This window comes from Sprattus sprattus, assembly GCF_963457725.1.
Source record: "Sprattus sprattus genome assembly, chromosome: 19".
NCBI classification, from domain to species: Eukaryota; Metazoa; Chordata; class Actinopteri; order Clupeiformes; family Clupeidae; genus Sprattus; species Sprattus sprattus.
The window spans coordinates 29,168,779-29,173,778 of NC_137917.1; the positions used below are offsets into that span (position 1 = coordinate 29,168,779).

Here is a 5,000-nt window from a genome sequence, read left to right on the forward strand (position 1 = left end):
TGGCTGAGTCACTGATTGGCCGAGACATCACATCATTGGCTGAGTCACTGATTGGCTGCAGGGAGCTCCGCCCTGGTCACACTCAGATGAACTCGCGTCTCCGTGGCCTTTGTGCTTCCTCTCCTTGGAGTGGGAGATCCTTTGCACTCACGTACACACACACACACACACACACACACACACACACACTTCACTCACACACACTCACACTCAGTCTGAAGCTCTTCTCCTGTCAGTCTAAAGCTCTTCTCCTGTCAGTCTAGAGCTCTTCTCCTGTCAGTCTAGAGCTCTTCTCCTGTCAGTCTAAAGCTCTTCTCCTGTCAGTCTAGAGCTCTTCTCCTGTCAGTCTAAAGCTCTTCTCCTGTCAGTCTAAAGCTCTTCTCCTGTCAGTCTAGAGCTCTTCTCCTGTCAGTCTAAAGCTCTTCTCCTGTCAGTCTAGAGCTCTTCTCCTGTCAGTCTAGAGCTCTTCTCCTGTCAGTCTAGAGCTCTTCTCCTGTCAGTCTGAAGCTCTTCTACTGTCAGTCTAAAGCTCTTCTCTCTTCTCCTGTCAGTCTAAAGCTCTTCTCCTGTCAGTCTAAAGCTCTTCTCCTGTCAGTCTGAAGGCCTCCTCGTGTGTCAGTCTAGAGGCCTTCTCCTGTCAGTGTAAAAGTCTGGCACACAGTCATCTGGCGTGGCCTCCCACCACACGTCCACGCGCTGCCAGAGATGCTGTTTGAGGGTTAGGGTTAGACGTGGTTCTGCGTGGGTTTGCATTGCAGTGAAATACAATACAATGTGTGTGTGTGTGTGTGTGTGTTTATGAGCAGAACTCCCTGCTGAGGACCGCCTCTGACAGAGAGGAGCGCCTGAGCACATAGTTTACACAGGAGGGAGGAGTGGAGAGGAGAGGAGAGGAGAGGAGAGAGGGGTGGAGAGGAGAGGAGAGGAGAGGAGAGGAGAGGAGAGAGGGGTGGAGAGGAGAGGAGAGGAGAGGAGAGGAGAGGAGAGAGGGGTGGAGAGGAGAGGAGAGGAGAGGAGAGGAGAGGAGAGGAGAGGAGAGGAGGAGAGGGGAGAGGAGGAGAGGAGGAGAGGAGTTGAGGAGAGGAGAGGAGGAGAGGGGAGAGGAGAGGGAGAGGAGAGGAGTTGAGCAGAGGAGAGGAGAGGAGTTGAGCGGAGGAGAGGAGAGGAGTTGAGCGGAGGAGAGGAGAGGAGAGGAGAGGAGGAGAGGAGAGGAGAGGAGAGGAGAGGAGAGGAGAGGAGAGGAGCGGAGGAGAGGAGAGGAGTTGAGCGGAGGAGAGGAGAGGAGAGGAGAGGAGAGGAGGAGAGGAGAGGAGAGGAGAGGAGTTGAGCGGAGGAGAGGGAGGAGAGGAGAGAAGAGGAGAGGAGAGGAGTTGAGCGGAGGAAAGGGAGGAGGAGAGGATAGGAGAGGAAAGGGAGGAGAGAGAGGAGAGGAGAGGGAGAGGAGGGTGGATTAGGCGGAAGTGTTATGTGTGTACCAGTGGCGGCTGGTGGTTTTTAAAGTGAGGGAGGAAGGACTGCGCGCTTGGTTGCCATTGGCCCGTTTGTACTGTTGGTGGCATAAGTATGTGAGACTCAAGTTGTTTCAGGGTGTTTTGGTGAACTACAGCACAAAATAGCCGGGAGGGATAATTTTGTGAATAAAATTGATAAATTCACCAGTGGCAGCATTGTACTTTGAAAGCTGGTGGGCAGCATGTCTTTGATGGACTAGTCCAGGCCAGAAGGAAAGGATGCAAAGGCAATTAGTCAAATCAGGACTACTCTTGATTTGTAAAACTAAATAAAAGATTCTGGGCCAATCATTGGGCCTATTTTTTCCACTCAATGACTGAAGCTATTGGTTGTAATATGTCTGATTATTTTCAGCTACAATTGTTTTAAGAAGAATGAAGACACAAGACCATAATTGATGCCATTTCAAATGCATCATGCTCTGAATCATTCACTTACATCCTTTTTCTCAAGTATTATTGGCTAGAAAAACGGCGTTCCTGAATTGTACCGTGGTCATCAACATAGCGCAAGATGACAGACAGCTGAGAATGACAGCTAATGTCTGTGGTCTCGTCAATTTGCCAGGAAAAGAAGTGTGCCCTGTTAAGTTCCTTTTCTAGCTCTGTTTCAATCGAATGGTGAATAGCTGCAATTAGATCGTTCTGGATTGTTTTTGACATGCCTGTGAGAAGACGGTGGAGCTTTCCAGATGTTCTGCCAGAACACGGTCATACTTCGCTATCACCTCCGCAAGTTCCCTGTAATTGCCCTTGTTGTCAGAATTTTCCCCTTCGTTATGCCCCCTGAAAGACAACTCTAGCATGCCTAGGTAAGCCGTTGCATCTAACAGACGTTTTACCACCTCCCTATTGCCACGCACTTTAGCGTTGTGCTGTTGAATTTGCAGCCGCACACCCTCATCCACTAACCGCTCTATAGGCATGGTGCCGCCTAGAAATGAAAGGCGGATAGCAGCACCAACGTGGTCTTGACATTTGTCGTGGCGCTTGGTTGCCCTGTCAATATTTTTTATATCAGTAAATCCATGAAAAGACCACGTTGGAGAGTTGACATTCATTAGTAAACAGGGCCAGCAATATAACCGATTGTTGGTAATGCTACCAGTCACCCACGAGTAGCCTACCTAGCAAACCATGTAGCACTCACGACACTGACTCTGCCGTTGCTTTTGGTGATTTCAATCTTTGGAATTGGTCTACCTGTTGCTTTACAGTTTTTATCCATTGCTTTGGGCAATTTATCGAAACCGAAATTACATTCTCAAAGCTCTTAGTGCATTTGGCAAAATAGCCTATATGGTTCAGCACAACTACATAGATCACCTTCAAAAGGTCATATCTCACCCAAAACAGTTAAGTCAAGCTTCAAAACCAAATCATTTTCTCATAAAAATAGTCAATGCCCCCAAAATGAAAAGTTCCTTCCCGAAAAGAAAAGGACATTCTCCAAGCTTTAAATATATTTGTCAAAATAACCTAGATGGTTTATCAATACACTATGGCACACCTGCAAAAGGTCATATCTCTCTCAAAACAGACAACTCATCAATTAAAACTAATTCCTTTTCTCATACTAATAGTCAGTGCCCCCAAAATGAAAAGTCCCTTTGGCATTGTTTAAACTCTGCAGGTCAAAACGTTTAGATGTTTTGTCAGTATGGCAGTGGACCATAGAAATATCCCTCAAGTGCACATTTCAATCTTGGCTCAGTCCTTTGACACTGAATGTTTCCTGTTTTCTTTCCAGAATACTTTGTGTATCAAACAGAAAAAAGAATAATTCAAGCGTAGCCTACAAGGTAGCACTCATACTGCACTCATACTACCATGGAAACTGTTACAGTTATTGCCATACATCGTGGTAACAGTATCAGAAAATGCGTACAGCACAATATACTGTCATACAATAAGCACATCAAAACTAAAATGATGTATAGCCTACACTAACAACACAACCTGGAGCTTATGGGTATTGTATGGGCCAAGGCTGGGAATGTGGGTGACTACACTATTCTCTAAAATGGCATCACACATGGTGATGTTGCCTCCGCGCTGGCCTGGGACATCCGCCGTTGCTCCTCTTCTTCTTCCTCCTCTTCCTCTAACAGGCAGTTGCCCTTGGTTGTTTCCCTGGCCAGGTGCTTCCATGTTCATAAATTGTACTGAACTTGGTCAAGCTCTAGATATTTGATGGAAGCATTTATACTCCTGGATAGGACCTGTCAGCTAACTAAACTTACTGTGTGATTGGTGATCGGATGTGTGAATCTCCCCCTTGATTAGTAAAGTTCTAGTTGCACCTGAAAATTAAGCTGATGATCCAAGAGATCCATATTACAGGATATACCATGATGTTTTTCATGGTATTATGTGCCTGAAAGATTTTGACAGTAGAGTGAACTATTTTGCAGGTGATGATGTACTCAATGAAATTATGCCAACATGTTTTGCAGAGAACAACCACTTGACTGAGAAGCAACAGTCAGTTTAGACCAGCAAGATGTATTCAATTGGTAATTGGGCTAACTGAAGGCAATTGTACCTAACCATTTGCACAGATGTGCTAAATCATTTGAAATGTGTGCCATCTCTAGGCAATTGTACTTGTCATTTGCAAGGAGTTTCTAAAACAATTGCAATTTGATTAAATGAATGAGAAATGCCAATCTGTTGTGAACAAGTGCCCAGTGGTTTGGAGGCTTGCACGTGTTGTTTTGAGAATGTAATTTCTGTTTCGTGAAGTTGCCCAAAGCAATGGATAAAAACTGTAATGGCCAACTTGTCATTGTAACTCACCCCATGGAATGGTTTCTGTAATAAAACATGAACAATGTCCTCGGTTTCCATAGTTTACTTTATTTGCTAATTTGCTAATGTGTTCTCATTATTAAAATGATCAGAAATTCTTGCTTAACTGTGTCTCTTAGACTGAGCAGATTATCTTTCGTAGCCTAGATTTGAGGGGATAACCCCACCCACCATATCCAGGGCCTCTGCTTATTGGTTTATAGCGCAGACGTGACTCCAGCCTATTCGTTAATAGATTTTAGCGCTATCCAGACCCCTAAACTAGTCACACCCTCTCAGAGGAGGATCGTCCTCCTCTCTGCCATTGAAGTCAACGCATTCCACGAGCCGCCAGCGCAGGCAGAGAAATGAATGGGAGTCAATGGAGGGTAGAGGGAGGAAGGTCCTCCGGCAGTAATTTTCGATAGCGATAGGGGGTGCTAATGTCATCTTTACCCAGGGAAACTAACATTACATATACAAAGGTATTAAAGTAGTCCTATTTAAGGGTTTTAATTAATCACAGTAGTCTGGGCAAAGTACACTTTTTATTCTCAAAATGTTAAGGAGGATCTTCCTCCCTCTCCTCAATGGAGAAGCCGCCACTGGTGTGTACGTAGATTAACACCTAACTACAGTGGTTCATCTGAAGTGTTGTGTGTGTATGTTGCTGTTGACTTGTTTTGATGTTTGTTGTTC

The 5,000-nt window shown here is 45.3% G+C and overlaps 1 pseudogene across 1 annotated transcript in view; it reads right to left on the minus strand.

Annotated features, from left to right (window-relative positions):
- Positions 1-5,000, minus strand: part of LOC308380762 (E3 ubiquitin-protein ligase TRIM35-like) — a 392,149-nt pseudogene that overhangs the window by 114,231 nt on the left and 272,918 nt on the right. The gene's annotated exons all lie outside the window — the stretch shown is intronic.